The sequence below is a fragment of the Canis lupus genome, chromosome 26 (assembly GCF_048164855.1).
Source record: "Canis lupus baileyi chromosome 26, mCanLup2.hap1, whole genome shotgun sequence".
Lineage (NCBI taxonomy): Eukaryota > Metazoa > Chordata > Mammalia > Carnivora > Canidae > Canis > Canis lupus.
Window position 1 is genome coordinate 28,113,993 of NC_132863.1, and position 19,917 is coordinate 28,133,909.

Genomic DNA, 19,917 nt, shown 5'->3' on the forward strand with positions numbered 1-19,917 from the left:
GAGAGTGATGAAGGCTCCCCAGGTTGTGATCTCTGAGGATCCCATACAGGTTGTGTGTGTGTGTGTGTGTGTGTGTGTGTGTGATCTTTCTGCATTGCCCACCTCTCTAGACTGTCTCCCTCATCATCTCTCTAGTATCAGTTGTGTTCTCCTCTTTCTATTCCTTTCCACTGACAAACGTTCCCCGGGCCATGCTACTCACAGGTGGGGCTCCTGAGATGCCCCTCACTCGTGTCTTGTGTCCACACAGGCCCTGCTGTTTACACCGCAGGCCCATGTGTCTAAATCCTTCCTTTCTACCTGGACGTCCTGCCAACACCCCCAGCTCCACCACTCCCACGGCCTGGGACCATCCACATCTTGGCCACATCCCACTGTGCTTGTGCCCCAGCCTCTTCCTGCTGAGCTGGGACCCCCATATCCACTTGGCATGGCCTTCACAGGCCTCCTCCCTGTGCCTCTCATCACCGACCCAGAAAAAGACCTGTATCCTCCCCCCTGAAGTGCCTGCTGATCCTCCCCTGAGGAGAGCACACACAGGGGTGCCTGGAGCACTCCGGCATGTGAGGGTTGCGTGTCTTTTTGAGCTTCTTGGGACCCGATGTGCATGTCTGGGGTCTTAGCCAGAGGAACTGGCCAACAGCTGTGCCTGGAGGAGAGGATGAGCAGACAGACAGATGGAAGCTGTCTCTGTCCAGAGGGTCACTTTTCTTCCTTCAACTCTCTTGTCCTTTTTACCCTTGCTGTTTCCTCTCCTTTTAAAATTAGTATTTGAGGAGTTCCTGGGTGGCTCAGTTGGTTAAGTGTCTGCCTTTGGCTTGAGTGCTGATCCCAGGGTCTTGGGATCCAGCCCCACATCAGGATCCCTGCTCTGCGGAGAGTCTCCCTCTCCCTCTGCCTTTCCCCCACTCTGCTCGCGCATGCTCTCTCTCCCTCTCTCAAATAAATAAATAAATAAAATCTTTAAAAAAATTAATATTTGACTACATAAGTGACACACAAACACATTTTTGTATGCAAAGTACAGTATCAGAGATATAGTGATAGGGTTCCCCTGAACACTCCTCCCACCTGTTCCCAGGCTACTTCCTCGTGGGGGGTGGGGGGAGGTGGGGTGGAACCACAGCTAATGCTTTAGCAGGATCATCCACACTAGGTACTTATACTTTCATTCACACATACAAACGTATACATATACACATAAACTATAATATATGTATATACTTTTTCCGATGAAAATATAAAGGTTTTTAGTAAGTTTTGGTTTACAGTGTTTTCCCTATAGAAATGATATTGAGCTATGGGGGAGGCTATGAATATTGTTCAGTGAGACATTTTTAAAAGATTTTATTTATTTATTTGAGAGAGAGGCAGAGAGAGCAAGAGAGAGCACAAGCTGGGGAGGAGAGGGAGAAGCAGCCTGACATAGGGCTTGATCCCAAGACCCTGAGGTCATGACCTGAGCTGAAGGCAGACACTCAACTGACTGAGCCACCTACATGCCTCTGTTCAGTGGGATTTTTGACTGATTTTTCGGGATCTCTTTCCATCTCAATACATAACAATGTACATCAGCCTTTTTATCAGCTGCATGGTATTCCATGACGAACTGTCATGGTTTATTTAACTTTCTTCCAGTAATAGATGTTTAGATGATTTCTACTTTCTTGCCATTCAAACAAGGTTGCCATGCATGCCTGTGTCTCTGCTCCCTTCCAGATGCACTCTCCCTTCTGCCTCTCCAGGCTCTGACTCTGAACTAGTCTCTCTCTTCTTCTTTTCCTCTTTCCCTCTCAGCTGTTCATGGCTCCCCATTCTTTCTAGATGTGGTTGTCATTCTGTGTGTGTACGTGTGTGTGTGCGTGTATGTGTGTGTGTGTGTGCGTGTGTTAGTCAGGGCCCCAAAAGAAAAGAGATGGAACATTCAAATTAGGAACATTTGAGGAGTGTTTCCCACGAAGGCACTATATTGCAAGGTGTGGAGTAGAAAAACCCGGAGGGATTTTGCCGACAGCTGGGACTAACCGTGGGGAGTTTATGACCACCTCTCCTACCTAGGGGACGAGCGGTGGCAGTAATTACCAGAAAGTGGAGTTGCAGAGAGGCTTTGCTGTGAGAGGAGCTGTTACCCTCAGTTGAAGGACCATCCAGCCAAAGTGGACCCAGGGGAGCCACCCTCCTCCCCTGCCTGTCTCCTGCCAGGGCATCTCATTGGCCGAACCCAACCGGAAGCTAGAGGGCAGGGAGCCTACTGATGGTAATCTGCACAGTCAGCCTCCTGGAGCAGAGAAGTGTGGAAGGGGACCTGGAGGAGCAAGCAGAAGACATCTAGAACATTCTCTGCCTGGGCCCTCTATCAGGTTTTGTTTCCAGCTCTGGGTTACTTTATCCATCTATCCATCGAACCCCTTCCACACATCCATCCATCCATCCATCCATCCATCCATCCAGCAAATCGCACGAGCCTCTCCCAGGTGCCCTGTGTGGGGTGAGCACCTGCCGAGGGGTGTGTGCATACACGTGAGCCTGCGCCTGGGTCTCTGCCTGCCCCCCACCTGTCTGCCTGTGGGTCCTGCCGCCCCTGCTTCTTTTCAACTTTCTTATTGACATAATTCCCCTTCTCTTCCTGTATCTGACTGTGTCTTGCTCATTTCTGCTCTTTCTCTCTCTCCAGAGGAGAGTTATTGAATTTTGCTCTGAGGCTGTGCGTCATTCCTGCTGTGTATGTGCGAGTGTGCGTGCTTGGGCTGCCTGCCCTTCCCCCGTAGCTCTCTCTTTTTCTGGGGGCTTGCAGAGTTTTATTCTAAAGCCCTGGAATTCTTTTATTTCCCTGATCCTAGTTCCTACAGCTTTTCCCCACAGGACATCTGGGGGAGGTGACCAGCAAAGTGGTCACACACGAGTCTTTCTCTTTCTGGCTCTGTTAACTGAATTTATTCTTATTCCTTGAGTTCTCCATCCATCCCTCCACCACCCATCCATTCACCTATTCATCCATCCATCCATCCACCATCCATTCACCCACCCACCCACCACCCATCCATCCATCCATCCACCAACCATCCGCCATCCATCCATTCACCCATCCATTCACCCACCCACCCACCATCCATCCACCCATCCACTATCCACCATCTATCCACCATCCATCCATTCACCCATCCATCCATTCATCCACCATCCATCCATCCACCCACCATCCACCATCTATCCACCATCCATCCATTCACCCATCCATCCATCCATCCACCATCCATCCACCCACCCACCATCCATCTGTCCATCATCCACAAATGTCATAGTACCTGCTGGGTGCTGGGACCTGTGTCCTTTCTTTGTTTCATCTCATGTGTGAACACTTGTGGCTCATGCCTTTTTCTCTGAGGCATGACTAGAATTGGCTTCCACCCCCCTCACTCTCCTTGCCTGATTCTCTGCTTGCTCTTCTGCGTGTCCATAAACTGTTAATTAGTTCAGTGTCTGTCTTGTCTCTCCTCCTCTCCTTCCCCAACTCTCCTCTTTCTGTTTACCTCCGGGCCCCCATGGTCCTGTCCCGGGTTCTCTGCTCACTATACACACATTCCCTGGATGGGTTTGTCTACTGTCCTCTGTGCTGACCCCTCCACTGTGCCTTCCATAGCCCAGACCCTTTCACTTTTCTCCAGCAACTGATTGGAGCTTGAGGCAACCCTTACGCAGATCCCCAGTCCTCTTGCACTGTTTCTATACCTGCTGGATGTCTTTCTGTCTCTATTCTCATCAGTGCTGACATCACTGGCACCCAGGGCTATGCAGCCAGGAGCCCCTAATCATCCCTGACTATTCCTACTCCTGCCTCCTTGGCTCACCCATTCTCTTTCCTGCCAAGTCTCCTCCAAGGCACAGGTCAAGATTCTCTCCAGCCCTTCACCTCCACCTCAGCTCAGATATAACAATCTTATGCTTGCACCAAATATATCCATCTGTCTGTCCATCTGACAAGCATGCACTGAGCACCAACTGGGTGCCTGGCAATGGACACAGACTCCACAGCCCACGCTACATCCTGGTGGCGCTAAGTCCATAGGGAAGTAGGTTAATGAGAATATGGGGGTAAGTACCCCCTCTCTTTATTTTTCTCTGAGCATCACAATATGTATGTGTGTGTGAGAGAGAGAGAGAGATGCCCCTACTTCCCTAGGATCCTCTGCTGAAGTACTATGCATCTTACCAGGCACCCCACTGAGGTCCCACCAGCATCATAGACTCACTAAGTCCAGGACTGGCTCTGTGTTCCTTCCACTTCCCAAAACCAGGGCTGAAAATATAGATTAGCCCTTTCGCCTCTGCCTGCCCCTACTTCCAACCTATGACTGATTCTTCCCCCAAAGTCCTATCTTCTCTATCCTCCTAGTCTATGTGGTTGCCTTACCAACAGGTGTCCCCTTCTTTGTCCCTCCTCTGGGCTCTACCAGCAGGTGGACATACTCATCTCCCTCCCACCTGAAGAGTTGAGTTCTCCCCTGACCTTTTGTTCCCATCTTCCTTCTGTCCTCTCTCTTTCCATCCACAGAACAGCTGGGGAGGGACATAGCAATGGTGGCGTCTACGCACTCCTCCCCCAACCCATCTTCTTGCACAACTTCCCACCACAGCCATTCTGTACCCACCAGAGTGGCTGGGCAAGGCTTCCAGACCCCACAGCCCATTTCTTCTCTCTCTCATCTCTTACTCATCCAAGGCCTCTGATGCCAGGGGGTGTATCCTGGTGACTGGACTCCCTCTACTTCCTCGACTCCCATTTTTTGGGATATCTCTCCATTTAGTGCCTATCCTTCTGGGGCTCCCTCCTCCCTCTTCCTGCTGCTCTCTCCACTACCCTGCATGGTCTTCCTTGAGGGCCTGGGCAGCCAGCCTTGTGCTGATGCCACCCAGCCCATCCCTCTCCCCGTTACAGCTCTGCTAAGCAGGGTCACAGGCACACTCCAGAAAACCCTCATCCTCCTAAAGAAGTCTTTGCCAACCTCTCCCTGGAGGCCCCACCGTATGGGGGGAAGGGGGAGGATTCCCCATCAGGGCACCACCCTGTCCCCCCCAACCCCAGGCTGTGGGCTCCTTGAGGGCAGGTCTACACCTGATTTCTCTCTACTTCTCAGCACAGAGAAATGGGTTGGGGAGCACTCTGGCTGAAGAGAGAATGGGCAGGCAGACAGAATGAAGGACTGGAGACCTTTTCCTTCCCCTTCTCAGTCTCATTCTCCCTCCAATTTTCTCTTTTCCCCTCCAATTTTTTCCCTCTCCCAATTTAAAAGAAATGGTTTGAAATTATAAATGTGATACATGAGGACATTCTTTTTGCAAATGCAGCATGACAGAAAGGACTCGAGTGTCTTTGCCCCTCCCCACCCTCTTTTTAACCCCTCCCCCACGCCAAAGAACCACTGTGACTAGTTCTGCGTGAACCCGTTCGTCCACACTGTCCATACATGCCTTCTCAGCTAAATAAATATGGTTGCTTTGGGGGGAGTGGAGGGATTTATTTTAAAACGTAAATGCTGTTTACTAGGTATGGGTTTTGCCAGCAGGCTTCTTTGCCCATTGGTGAGTGTTAGAGCTCTTCTCACGAGCATGTTCACACATGGCCTTGCCAATCATGGGCATCTCTCCCTAACTCCATCCAACGAAGATGCACAGATAGCTTAAAATCGGCCTCGGTGGTAGTATTTATGCCACAGAAGTAGGCGAAAGATATAAATTGGGATTTTTTTTCTCCTCAGAGAGCCAGTTTGCCAGCACACTGCAGGATGCACCCTATGTCAAAAATCTGCTCCCGAGTATATTCTAGACCACGGTTGCATGTCCTCCTGTGGATGGACACATAGACTGCTTTCTCTTTTTCACTATGACAGATAAAATGTCCATGCCCAGACCTCCCCTTTTTCCTTTTTCTCTTCTGAATTCTAGGGAGGCCTCCAGAATGTGTCCACAGTGTGTGGATCCTCTTCCGTCTGTCCATCTGTCTGTTTGAGCATTGGAAGGGCTGCCTCTCCAGGGCTGAGTACTGCCTGCTTCCCCCTTCATCCTGCCTCATCTCCTCCCTCCCTTCTCCTTCTCCCCAGATTTGGCCCTTGCCCCCAGGGTCATGATGGGTGCCTGCTTCTGTGTGGACATGTGGGCAGGGTGCCAGCTTCAGAGGCTCCTTATCAGGTTCCTTCCTCCCACGCCTCCCTCCAGCCTCCCGACTCGTTCATCTGCCATGCGTGCATCTCCGCATCTGCCTGCCTCTGCCTCCCTGAGGGTCCCTCCTCCCCTTCTTTGTTTTATTTTTTAAATTTATTATTGATGTGCCCCCCTCCCCCGCCTCCGTCTTCGCCTCGCTCAGCTGCCTTAGCTCCCGCTCTCCGGAGGAGCTTTATTGAATTTTGCTCCGGGTCTGTGCGTCATTCCACTGCGTGTGTATGTGTGCGCGCGTGTGAGTGCGCCAGTGTGCCTCCAACTTTCTTCTCCAGCTCCCTCCCTCTCTTTCTGGGGCTTGTGGAGTTTTGCTCTTTCTCTGTGTCTCTCTGTGTGTACACGCGTGTGTGAGTTGTGCCTCCCCGCAGCATGGCCAGGGCTGCTTCCTGCCCTTTCCGTCACTCCCAGGTGCTTCATCTGTCCACAGAGTGCCCCTGGGCTCTGGACAAGGGGCTGTCCGATGCCCCTCCTCTTATGCTGCACCTGCTCCCCGCACAAATTTACCGACTGCCCCCTGAGAGGGCACCCAATCCCCTCCTGCACCCTAGAACCACCCACACCCGTTATCCTAGAACCACCCACCCGCGTTGTCTCTGGAGCCACAGGTTGGAGCCAGTGTTGGCCTGCCCCCTCCACAGATGTCCTCGACTGGAATCCTTCTCTCCACACCCAACCAGCCGTTTTCTTTCTCTTACTAATGCAGAACTTTGCTGCCTTTGCAGCCCAGAGCCCTCTGCTGTTTCTGACTACCCCCATTTAGCCACGCACAGCCTATCTGTTTCCCGCCTCACCAATTCTCCCTCCAAGGGGCTCTAGAGCCTCCCACCCCCTCAGCCCCTGCTGTGGCATCGTGGTGATGGTTGAGTGGACGACTGGCCCATGCACCTGGCCATCCAGCAAGAGACCTGCCCTGGGTACCTGGGTGCTCTGCTGAGGATAGGAGCTTCAAAGCCCCCGGCGGAGTTCTAAGAAGTCCTGGGGAAGGTAGACCAGTTATCACCCCGTTATCACTGAGTGATGGGACTTCCGAAGACTTCTGAAGTCTCTAAGTCACTCTCGGTGTCACTGCGTGTGCGTGCCAGTGAGTGTGCAGACTGCCTTGCTCACCTCTTCAGACTCTTAACTTTCCTCCTGCTCTTCCTTAGCCATGATCCCCAGGGCTGTGTCCTCATCCCTCTGCTCCTCCTGCTCCATGTGCTCTCCTGAGCCACACTGGCCACCCCAGGGCTTCAGGGATGCCCTCCACAAGAAGGTCCCCTTGTTTCTGTGCTGGCCTCCCCCCTCCCACCACCTTTTCAAGTCCCCTGCACCTGTTGTCCCCTGCTCAGCCCCACTCGGAGGTACCGCCATCATCACAGACTCCCTGAGCTAGACCAGTCGTTACCCTCTCTACTCCTGGTCTGCACTCCCGGTGCTCCTTCCCCAGGAACAGGAATCTAGCTCATTCCCTGCCTCTGCCCTTCAGCTTTGTTGTTGTTGTTGCTGTTGTTGTTGTTGTTGTTGTTGTTGTTCTTCTTCTTCTTCGACTTTATTTATATGTAAGAGAGAGGGAATGGGAGGGAGAGGGAGAGACAATCTGAATCAACTCTGCATTGAGCACATAGCCCAATGCGGGGCTCGATCTCATGACCCTGAGATCTTGACCTGAGCCAAAACCAAGAGTCAGACGCTCAACCGACTGAGCCATCCAGGTGCCCCTAGTTTGCGCCACTTCTTCCTCCAAAGTCTTTCACCGTCTCTCGTGCTCCTCTCTGTTCCCACGGCCAGTATGGTTGCCTTGGCAACAGCTATCCTTTTCCCTCTTCTGGGGTCCACTTTCCTCTAACATGATGAGGGCTGTTCTCCTGCCACCCATTCTTTCTTCTCTTGCTCTGCCATCTGTCTGTCCGTCCAAAATGCTGTGGAGGGAGCTCTGGGCTAGAGGGTTGCGTTCTCTCCCCCAATCACCGCATCCATTGCCGCTGACCATAGTCACCCTGAGTCTACCATGGTTCTTGAGCTAGGTCTCCACTGATCTCCTGCTTTTCCAGCCTACAGCCCCTTTCGCCTGCTCATTCCCACTGGCCATCAGAGGCCTGACATGGTGCCCATCCTTGCTTCCAGATCCTCTCTCCTCCCGTAGCACTCTGGGTGCCCTGACCTTTGCCCCATCCCTTGGGCTTTTCTTCTTCACCCCCTCCCCAGGGCTAATACTCTGCAGGGCCCAGCCCTCCTCTTCCCACTCTGCCTGCTGCCCGAGGGTGGCTCCCCTTCCTCCAGGACATCTGTTGCCATCATTGTCCTTCTTGGCCATAGAGCTCTCTCCCTAACTGGAACCTGCACATCTGTATACAGGAGCAGGGGAGGAGGGGGCAGGGGCTCTTCTCCATCCCTTCCACAATGATTTTCTCTATTGCCCTCCCACTGCCTAGCTCCTCACACCTGGTGTAGGTGGACTGAGTTACAGGCATCTTCTTGACTCTTTCTGGCCACACCCAGTCCCACCCAGGGCTGTCGGGTCCCCTCCATGAAAACTGGGGACCCTCCTCTGCCTCTAGCAGACCACCAGCTTATCTGGATGCCAGTCCCCAGTCTTGCCCCCTCCCATCCACATCTGGTGAAGCTGCCCAAGCCACCTTTCCAAGTCTCCCATCTGGCAGCTTACCCAGCTCAGCCAGCACCCCACTGCCCTCCTGGTAAAGTTAATGTTCCATATTCCCTCTAGATTTGATCCTCACAACTTGTCAGACACCTAATGTCTGTGTGTCCCATTACATGTCCCATCACCTGTGGGTTCCTCTTTATCTTTTTTCTCATCCTAGTTCGCGTCTGCTGGGTGACTTCTACACACCCACTGTCCTCCCGACCACTCCGCTACCGTGGACACTGAGAATCTCCCAGGTATTGGAGCTGGGGTGGTTCATGCATGTGGATCTATGTATGTGCCCCTCAAATGTGCCATATCAATGTCTCTGCCCCTCTGGGGGGTCTGTCCCTCGGAGCCCTCTTCCCGCCCCACTCCTGTTTTCTCTGTCTCCATCTCACTCAGCCACGCTTCTTCCCACTCTCCAGAGGAGCCCTATTGAATATGCTGTTTGTGCATCACTCTTGCTGCGTGTGTGCATTTGTGCGTGCGCATACATGGACGTGCCTGCCCACCTTTCCTTCACTCCTTTGTGGACTTTTCTCTCTTTCTCTCTCTGTACCCTGCTGTGTGTGTCTGGGTGTGGATGCACAGGTGTACATGCAGGTGGGCCACGTCTCGCCGAGGCATTGTCAGTGGTGGCTCCCACATTCTCTGTCTCTCTCACTGTCATGGACTGTTCACCTGTCTGTCTGTCCATCCCTCTGTCCACAGCATGCTGAGTTAGCTCTGGGTGGCATCTACCTGTCTGTCTGGTCTCTTGCTTTCCCTCCTCTTCTCTCACTGCCCACACACTCCCCAGACAAGCTCACCGCCCCCCTCACAACTGCTTCAGCAGCCAGAACCCCGTCTTTTGTTTCATTTCCCTCAAGCCATAGACTCTGAGCCAGCGTGAGCCGGATCCATCCACAGGAGCCTCAAACCCGCTGCCTCATCCTCATAGCCTGAAACGTGTTTCTTTTCCACCTACCACTGAGCGCCTCTGTGTGCCAGGGGCTATGACAGCCAGGGGCCCCGGTCATCCCTGACTCCTTCTGCTCTGTCACCCATGGCCATCTGTCCCTACTTCCTGCCCAATCTGCCTCCTAGGGGCCGCTCTGAGACCCCTCTAATCCCAATCCCTTCAGCCGGGGCCTCTGGCCCAGGCCCAGCATCATGTCTGGCTCACTGCAGGGGCCTCCGCCGGTCTTCTGACCACCCTCCTCATCCTCCATGAACTTCCAGGGGGATCATGGATCTTCTTTGCTCAAATCTTCCCATGGCTCTTGTGTCACTCAGAGTAAAGGCTAATATCCTCACCACGGCCTATGTGCCTCTGTAGTCTGTCTCCCTGTTACCTCTCTCCCTTCATCTCCTGCTCCTTTCCCCTGGCTCATGCTGCTCTGGCCTTCTTGGGGTTCCTTGAACAACCCATACCAGGTTGCTTAGGGTGCCCTGCTGAGGATGTGAGCAGAAGCCAAAATCCAGCCCTTATTCTGTTCCTCTAGGCATGAGCTCTGGTTTGGGGTTACTTTTGATTAGAAGATAGATCGCCTTTTTCTTTCAAATACATGGATATAAAAGCCCCTTTAGCATTCTTGCCTTCTCACACCATCTCTGTTGTTTTTGGGTCTGTTTCTGTTTACTGATTTTTCTTCTAGTGGTAGGTCATAATTTTCTGTCTCTTGGCCTGTCTAGAAATTTTTTATTGGGTGCTGGATATTGTGAATGCTATGCTACTGCTGATCTGGGATTTTTTTGTTTGTTTTCCTTTAAGAAATGACATGAAAATAAGTTACTTGCTAATTATTTTAATCATTTTAAGGCTCATTTTTTAAAAAGATTTCATTTATTCATTCATGACAGACACAGAGAGAGAGAGAGAGAGAGAGAGAGAGGCAGAGACACAGGCAGAGGGAGAAGCAGGCTCCACGCAGGGATCCCAACGTGGGACTCGATCTCAGGTCTCCAGGACCACACCTTGGGCCGAGGGCGGTGCTAAACCACTGGGCCACCGTGGCTGCCTTAAGGCTCATTTTTTTTTTTAAGGCTCATTTTTAAAAGAAGATTTACTTGTTTATTTTAGAGAAAGTATATGTGATTAGCGGGGAGGGGCAGAGGGAGAAGGAGAGAGACAAATCAGGCAGACTCCACACTGAGCACAGAGTTCAATGCAGGGCTCTATCTCACAACCCTGATATCATGACCTGCTTCAAAATCAAGAGTTAGACATTCAACTAACTGAGCCACTCAGGCACCTGTTGAGACTCCGTTTTTTAAAAAGATTTAATTTACTTATTTAAGAGAGAGAGAGAGAGATGAGGGGAGGGGCTTAGGGAGAGGGAGAGGCAGATCCCCCTCTGAGCAGGAAGCCTGACATGGGGCTCAATCCCAGGACTCGGGGTCATGACCCGAGCCCAAGGCAGATGCTTAATTGACTGAGTCACCCAGGTGCCCCTTGAGGCTCATTTTTAAGGCTCTTAGGGTGGGTTCACCGTGGCCTTCACTTATGGGATAGTTTATCTCTCTGCTAAGAGATGATTGAATGGCCCAGATTATCATCAAGCACTCAAGCTCTAGCTGGTCAGCACTTGTAGACATCCTTACCCTATGTAGGCTCTGAGAATTGTTCAGCTCAAAACTCCCCAGTCTTTCTTGGCCTGTCCTTGTGGGGTTTCACCCTACACATGAACAACATTGCATTTACTAATGACTCAAGGGAACTCCCCTCTAAATTTCTGGAACTAGTTTTCTGCAGAGCTTTTTTCAGTCAGGTAATCTGCCCCTCAATTTACAACTCCTTCTGCCTACCTGAACTTTTTGTCTCAAAGATCAACTCACCTCAGAGCCTTTGCATTGGCTGTTCCCTCCACCAGGAACACTGTTTTCGCTGATATCCACATGGCTAACTTGCTTACTTGCCACATATTTGCTCAAATGTTATCTTCTCAGTGAATTCTAAGTAGGTGGCCCCCTACCTAGAATCACAACCACCCCAACTTATAATCCACATAATCCTAGGCATTTCTCTCCATATGTATTTTCTTTTATTATATATTTATTATTAAATTCTGCTCATTACCTGCTTCCTTCCACTAACATGAAAATTTGATGAGGGCAGGAAATTTTGTCTGCTTGTTCACTGCTACATTTCCCAGTGTGGGTGGCCAGCACAATGGGGGTCATGGGGGATTTAAGTTGAGCTGGGTTTCTATAAGTGTCCGACACATCCTGGAGCAACTGCTGGTCCTGATGAAGGCTAGAGTGGGAAGGGGTGGGACCCAGCCCTGAGCACCTCACTGTCTATCCACGCCTGTGCTAACGATCTCATTTTCCATCTGTACCCACAGCCCCTGACACTTGGCAACATCTGCCCTCCTTGACTTAAGCACACGCTGTTTCCTCTGGCCAGAGTGCAATTCCCTGACTCAGCCACCTGGCACAGAGACCCAGCTCCAGAGTCTCTGCCTCTAATGTTCTCTGGACCCTGTGACTTCCAATCCCTTTTCCACTCTGGGACCAAGAGACTTCTTCCTAAGTTCAGCTCTTTCCATGTCACTCCCTTTCTCTAGCACCTTCCAGAACTCCTCAATTTGTCCCTAGGACAAATTCCAAACTTCTTAATTTGGTGTCATAGCTTTTACTACATAACAAATTACCTCCAAACCAGGCAGCGTAAAACAACAAATATTTATTTTCTCGCACAGTTTCTGAGTGTCAGAAATCCAGGAGCAGCCCGGTTGAGTGATTCTGGCTCAGGTTCTCTCAGGAGGTGTGGTCAAGCTGGGACTCTGGTGAACTGAAGGTTTGGCTGGGGCTGGAGGATCTGCTTCCAAGATGGCATGCTGACATGGCTGTTGGCAGGAGGCCCCAGTTCCTTACCATGTGGGCTCTCCAGGGGGCTCCTGAAGTGTTTGGGGACATGGCAGCTGGATTCCCCCAGAGGAAGTGATGAGAGAGAAGGAGAGAGAAAGAAGAGTTGCAGTGCCTTTTATCACCTAGTCCTCAAAATCCTATATATCAGTTTTGCTTTATTCTATTGTAAGAAGTAAGTCACTAAGGGAGGAGTGTAAAAGAATTTATAGATATATCTTAAAACCACTACACCTGGCATTCAAGACCCTCTGGTATTTAGCCTTGACTAGCCCTCCAGGACTGGATCAAGGTCTTCAGGGGCTCCAAGATTATGGTCCTTCTACCTCAACAATAAATGAAAACAATTGATGAACTATAAAGTATAAGGGAAGTCCACATAGTTCTGGTTTTTCTCATGATGACAATTTTAATAATATTTTAAAATGATCATAGCTTAAGTTATATACAATGAAATGCACCCAATTTAAGTGTCCATTTTGATGAGTTTTGACAAACTCTATAGCAATGTAACCACTACTATAGTCAAGATATAGAACATTCCATTCCCCCAGAAACTTCCCTCAATGTCTCTTTACAAGTAATCTCTCACCATTTGCTGCCTGAAGTAACTAGTAATCCCTTTTCCACCATTATGGATTAGATTGACACTTTCCTGGGGTTCATATAAATGAAATGACGTAGTACACATTGTTTTGCTTCTGGCTAATTTTGCTCAGCATCATGTTTTTGAGATTTTATCCTTGTTGCTGCACGTAATCAATCATTTGTTCTTTTTTATTGCTGAGTACTATTCCATTGTGTAAATATATAAAAATTTCTCTACCCTTTTGCATGTTGGTGAATATTTTGTTCTTTCCCCCATTTTTAGGCGATTATTAATAAAGCCACTATGATGTTTGAGAGCCAGTTTTCGTGGGGACATGTGTTTTCATTTATTCTGGATGAACTGAATGGTTAGTGCATGTTTAACTTTATAAGAAACTTCCAAAATGTTTTCCAAAGTGGTTGTACTATTTTATACTCCCACTAGCAATGTATGAACGTTCCAGTTGCTCTACATTATTGCCAACGTTTGATATTATCAGTCTTTTTAGTTTTAGCCATTTTAGTGGGTGTACAGTGGCAGCTCATTGTGTTTTTTTTTATTTTTATTTATTTATGATAGTCACAGAGAGAGAGAGAGAGAGGCAGAGACACAGGCAGAGGGAGAAGCAGGCTCCATGCACCGGGAGCCCGACGTGGGATTCGATCCCGGATCTCCAGGATCACACCCTGGGCCAAAGGCAGGCGCCAAACCACTGCGCCACCCAGGGATCCCATCTCATTGTGGTTTTAATTTGCATCTCCTAAATAACTAACAATGTTGAGCATCTTTCCACATGTTTATCTGCCATTCCTATATCTTCTATGGTGAAGTATCTGCTCATATTTTTGCCAATCAAAAAAAGTCAGGTTGAATATTGAGCCCAGTATTTACTCCTTCTTTATATATTCTGGATATGGTGTGAGGTCAGTAAGAGTTGAGGTTCATTTTTCTCCCCTATGGATTTCCTATTGTTCCAGCACAGTTTGAGGAAAATTATCCTTTCACCATTGAATTGCCTTGGCATCCTTGTCAAAAATCAATTGACCATATATGCATGGTTCTATTTCCAGACTCTATATTATATTCCATTTCTCCACAGGCCAATACCACATTGTCTTGATTACTGTAGGTTTTAGCGAGTCTTGAAATTAGATAGTGCAAGTCCTCCTACTTTGTTCTTCTTTCTCAAAATTGTTTTGGCTGTTCTAGTTCTTTGCATTTCTTTATCCACTTTAGAGTTGGCTAGTCAATTTCTACAGAAAGCCTACTAGGATTCTGACTGCAATTGTGTTGAATCACTACATCAATTTGGGGAGAATTGACATCTTAACAATGCTGCGTGACCCCGAACCAGCCATGTGCCATATCTGTGTCCCTGTTTCCTCCTGGTCCCTCTTGGAGAGGTTTCAGTGAGTAGGTGAGCTGAGCAATTCTGGGAACACAAGGCAGCGGGCTCCATAAGTATTTGGGTCAGGGGCCAGGGGGCAGCCACAATGCTCTTCACAGTGTGTGCCAGCAAAAGTTTGCAGGAAGTCCAGCTGCCACTTACTTGTTGCAACACCTGGGCGTGTGGTCTCCCTGCCCTGGGCCTGTTTCCTCATCTGTAAGCCAGAGGAGGCTGGCTTTGCCGGGTAGACTAAACTCAACAGTAGACAAGCAGGAGCTCAGAAAACCATCTGTTTTCTCCATCCGGCCTCTGGGCCGCCAAGTGTGGCCAGAGAAAATCACATCACCACGCTGATTGACGCCAACACAGATTAATTTTCTTCAACCTCAGCTGGGTCTTAAATGCAGTGCAGCAGCCTCTCGAGTGGTCCCCAAACTCTTTCCCATCCCCTCTTACAGCAGCTGTGCCCCCTGAGCCCCACAGCTCCCCCCCGCTCCCCTGGGCCAGGCAGGCGACCTGGGCCCCACTCAGTAGAGAAAACAGAGGCCTTTGTGGGGTGCTGGCTCCTGCCACTGTCCCCCCCGCCCCCCAGCTCCGGAGAGAGCTGCCAGCACCTTCTCACGTCTGAGGCCAGCTGTCCCTTGCCCGTCTCCTCCCGGGCCTCACCCCCCTTCTCCTTCCTCTGATTTCTCCCTCTCTGCTGGCTCTTTTTCCTCTGCCCAGAACAATTCTCAACTGCTCCCAACCCACCACCTCTGCCTCCACCTCTCCCTCTTCTCCTCCAGAGGCTGGCTTCTCCACCAAGCTCCCCCTACCCCTGCCCCCCTCCTGCCTTCCCTCACCCCACCTCCAATCTGGCTTCCAGAAAGCTCCCAGGATCTTGCCTGCCTGCTCACCTTTCTGGGGGCTTCCGATGTGGGCCGCAGTTTAAGTGGCACAACCGCTGGGGACCCCAGGGCAGGATGCAACCTGCCCTTCCCCGGGAACGTTCGGGACCCCATGAGGTTCACCCGGGACACGGGGATAGTGTTACCCGCTGAGGACTTAATTAATTCACCTCAGGCAGCTCAGCCCAACACTGAGGTATTGTTTAAATCTAATCCTTCCACTCGGCCTGGATCCTGTCAATGTGGGCCACCCCCTCCTGGCCCCCCACCCCACAACCCCCCAGCCCCGTTCTTCTTTCTTAACACACCCTCTCTTTCTCCTCTGCCCACAGGCCTCCTCCTTCCCAGGCCCATCTCTGGCTGCCCCTCTTGGTCTCCCTCCAGGCCCTCAGGCAACTGTAGCCTCCCTGGCCGAAGACATCGGGGTGTTCCGTGGGGTCCTTGCCAGGGCCTCTCGCTTGGCAGAGTCAGGGATGACCCACTGCCTTTCTTCCTCAAATCTGTCTCTCCGGGCTCCCTCCCTGTCTCTGGGCACCTTCTCCTCACCTTCAGCAGCTCCTATTCCCTGGGCCCTAAGCCCCTGAGACTTCCCCTCCCATCTCCTCCCTCTCTTTACTCCCACTTCCGGGGGCCCTTCTTCTAGGGGCCAGACCCATCACCCATCACCACCTCAGAGTCATCAGGCCCCAAGCCAGTCTCTCTCCTTCCTACTGAACTGGCTCTTCTTCTGGGTTGTCCTGCCTCAGTGGCTCTTGCCACTCCTTCTGTCAACAAGGATTTATTGAGCATCTGCTCAGTGCCAGGCACTGTTCTAGGTGTGAGGTTGCAGCACTGGTGATGGGCAATGTCGACTCTCTGTCTCCATCTTTTCAGCCAGTTTTCTGTGCTCCCCAAACCCCATTTTTGTTATGTTTAGTTTCTTACAGCTAGCACTCACAGTTGTGTGATGGAGGACTATTTTTAGGCTCCAGGACTTTCTTTCCATACAGGTTTTGAGAATCAGAAGTGTATGGGGATTTATGTCAGCCGCCTCCAGCCCTGCCAATGCTGACCGGTGAGGCAGGGTGCGAGCCCAGCTCCCTTATTGCCAGGAAGGGCAGCTTGGAGGGGCCTGACCCTCCAGAGCTCCCTGTGGGATCAGGCCGGGGCTGCCCCCTGTGGGACCTTGTCCGCCTCTTCCTTTCCCATCCTGCTTCCCCATACCTCACCTGTTTGTTTTGGGTTCACTTCTTTAATAAACCAACCACCTGTACCTAAATTCTTGTCGATGCACCGCCTCTGCAGACCCTGACCTAAGTCAGCAGTGACCACAACAGCCAAGGACCACCAGCCTCTCTCCAACATCTTTGGAACCATGTTTATAGCCTCTCACTCTGCATCCTCAGGGCCACCCCTGGTGTGGCCTTGTCACTATGCAACAGGTTCCCTCCAGATCCCAGGGTACAGGCTCATCTGCTCTGGTCGCCTCCAGCCAGCCCTTGAGCACACATCTGATTGTGCCCTTTCTCATTCAAAACCCCTCTAGTCGGCCCCACAAAACAAGGGCCTGATACCTGAACCACTGTATAGTCACAAGAGTGGCTAAAATAAAAACAACAACAACAACAAAACCCACTATGAGGTGCTGTCAGGGATGAGGAGCCACCTGAACGCTCATCCATTGCTGGTGGGAGCACCAAATGGCTGAGCCTTTAAAACCGTTGGACAGTTCATTGCAGAGTTAAACTGGAGAACACATGATCCCTTCTTGGACATTTAACTAATGAAAAAAACTTTCATCCACTTAAACATCCTATATGGATGTTTAGAGCGATTTTATTCACAGCTGTCCCAACTGGAAACAATTCAAATATCTTTCAACTCATGGAGATTAAAAACAACAACAACAAAAATGTGGCACACCTACAAGGTAGAGCAGGTCTTAGCAATAAAAAGGAACGAGTACTGAAACAGCATGGGGGGAATCTCAAATGCATTATCATAAGTGAAAGAAGCCAGACCCCAAATGCTCTGTGATTTCCTTTTACATGACATTCTAGAAAAGGCAAAAACATAGGGACAGGGAACACACCAGTGGTGGTCGGTGGTGCACGAGGGAATGTTTTGCAGTGATAGAAATATTTTCTATCTCAGTTATGGTGAGGGCTATGCTACGATATGCATTTGTCAAAACTGCACACAAAAATAACAGTGAATGTCATTCCCTGTAAATCGTGTATCAATAAGCATGACCTTTAAGAAAACCTACCGTGTTGGGTGTAAATTGGTACAACCGCTTTGGAAAACTGGCAATATCTGTAAAAGTGAAGCATACCCCTGCCCTCTGACCCAAACAGTCTGCTACTAGGACTACCCCGATGGGAAGTAGTGTGTAGGTCCCCCTAAAGATGTGCACAGAACATTCATGCATTTTTCTTTGTCATCACAGAAAATCAGAAACAACCCAAAGGAGAATGCGTAAATAGATCCATTGGCGGCATATTCACTTAAAGGAGCACCTGATGGCAGTGAAAAAGAACAAAGTCAATCTACATGCACGGACATGGGTGAGTCTCATAGATGTATGTTTAGTGAAAGAAGCCAGATACAGGGAACACACTGATTCTGTTCGTGTGAAGTTCAAGAACAAACAAAACCACTCGTGGGTGAAGCTCGTCAGGGTAGTAATCACTTCTGGAGGCTGGGTGCTAACTGGGAGGGGGTGCCCGAGAGCTTTCCAGGGGGATGAAAGCGTTGTGTATCTTGATCTGGGGGGCGGTTACATGGGTGTATGCATAATCAGACAATCACTGAGCTGCACACTTCACTGCTTGTATATGAGGCTTTAACGCAAAACTAAATATATGCAGCACTTGTCAGGTTTTTAAAAAAAATTTTATTTATTTATCCATGAGAGACACAGAGAGAGGCAGAGACATAGGCAGGGAGAGAAGCATGCTCCCTGCGGGGAGCCCGACGCCAGACTCGATCCTGGACCCCCGGGATCACGACCTGAGCCGAAGGCAGGCACCCAACCACTGAGCCACCCAGGTGCCCCAGCACTTGTCAGTTTTACTGACTGTTGCAAGTGGCCTGGGGGATAGAAGGTGATCAATAACCCTATCCCCGTCTAGAAGGAGGATGGAACTAGCACCCACGTGGACTGCTGTCACCCGTGGAGGGGAACACAGGAGAGATGAGGTTGCCCAGGAAAGGTAGGCGGTTTCATGAAATCCTGTTTAGCCTAACACACATCTGTCTGCACCCTTGGTCCCGTACGGTCACTAGTTGCCACACCCGTACTTGCTGTGTCCCTGCTGCGTCCCCTCTGAAAACTAACTTCCCCAGATCTGATGTTGGAGACTGAGTCCCACTGGCCCTGCCTCCCTCCTCTCCTTCCCTTCCCGTCTCAGGAAGCTTTCCGGCTGCTGTGCCCGCCTCTCATGGAGGGCCCGGGCAGTTCTGCAGTCACCTGAGCCCAGGCTTTCCTCTCATCTCCATTCTAACCTTCGTGCTCACAGCCCACAGGTGACCGCTCCCGCCTTCTGGAAACGCCCTCCTCCTTCGCCTGGCAGCCTGTCCTCTCCTGTTCTCCCCACCACCCCGTCTGGGCCTTCCCGGTCTCCCTGCTGGGCTTCTCTTGCTGCATCCGGAGCCTGGATCTGACCAGGCCCCTGGATCCCTCTCTACAGAGTGCCCTCAGCTTCGTGGACTGTCTCTTCCATCCCTGCCTGGAGTTTTGGGTTAGATCTGCCCCCGGAGCTGTAGACCAGACCACCGAAGCCCCCTGGCTGCCGACCATGCCAGATGCTTCTCAGCGCCCTCCCAACTGGGCTGCACACAGAGTGCTCAGGCTTTCTCGAGCATCTCCTCTTCTGTCCTCAGAGCCACTGGCTCCCCAAATCCTGCTGGCCCTCTGGCTTGTCCCACTGATGTGTGGAGCCGGTCCTTTCCATAACACGCTCTTGTCTCCCACTCACTCTTGCTGGGCCTCCTCACATCTCAGGTTCAAAGGACTCCCACGTCCAGACTCGCTCTGTGCCAGTTACTCTCCAGCCGACAGCCAGAAGGATCTGTACAAATGGAAGTCGTATCTCAGACTCACAGTGCTCCCCACTGCACTTGGCATAAAAGCCAACCAGGCCCCATGTGAGGTGCCTACCTGTCCCACCTCCACATACCACTCCCTGCCCCCTGCTCTCCCTTGCAGCCACACTGGCCTCTTTGCTGTTCCCGGAACACACCAGGCTTGTTCCTACTGCCAGGCCTTCCCTCTAGAGACTCTCTGTTATGGGTTGAATTGTGTTCCCCCAAATTCATATACTGGAGTCATAACCCCAGTAGCTCTGAATGTGGCCTTATTTGGAAATAGGGTCACTACAGGTAT

General features: G+C 50.8%; 1 protein-coding gene across 1 annotated transcript in view; it reads right to left on the reverse strand.

Moving 5' to 3' along the window:
- Positions 1–18,403: 18,403 nt before the first annotated feature.
- The window catches only part of BLCAP (BLCAP apoptosis inducing factor), a 53,840-nt gene continuing 52,326 nt past the window's right edge, over positions 18,404–19,917 (reverse strand). Inside the window, exon 4 of the transcript XR_012018566.1 lies at positions 18,404–19,603. The gene's annotated coding sequence lies outside the window, so the exon portion shown is untranslated. The remainder of the gene's footprint in view (positions 19,604–19,917) is intronic.